A 409-nucleotide genomic window follows, 5' to 3' on the forward strand; every position below is an offset into this window, starting at 1 on the left:
GCCCCCCTTTATCCCGCGGGGAGCGGAGCGCGGCCGCCCCGCCCGCCGGGAGGGGCCCCGGGACACCGCCCCGCCCGCCCCCGCCCCTCCACCGGGCCCCCCGATCGGGGCCGTGTTCCGTCCGTCCCCCGCATCTCACCGCTTCCCCGCAGCTTTGGCGCCCGCAGCCTTTGCAGGAGGGGTTCGGCAGCAAAGGGGGTTCGAAACTCTGGGTTCAAAAACTCTGGCAGCACAAGAGCTCGTTTGGTTCGACCATCTGTGTATTGTAGGTGATAAAATAGCATCTGGTTGTGCTAGTAATGCAGGCTAAATATAAAGAAATAGCACAAGTGATTGCTAGGAAAAAAACACCCAAATGCAGCAGTTCAAAGATCTGGTTTTCTTCTCAAACATTTCCCCTCCATGGACA

This window comes from Phalacrocorax aristotelis, chromosome 13 (genome assembly GCF_949628215.1).
Source record: "Phalacrocorax aristotelis chromosome 13, bGulAri2.1, whole genome shotgun sequence".
In the NCBI taxonomy this organism is placed as follows: domain Eukaryota; kingdom Metazoa; phylum Chordata; class Aves; order Suliformes; family Phalacrocoracidae; genus Phalacrocorax; species Phalacrocorax aristotelis.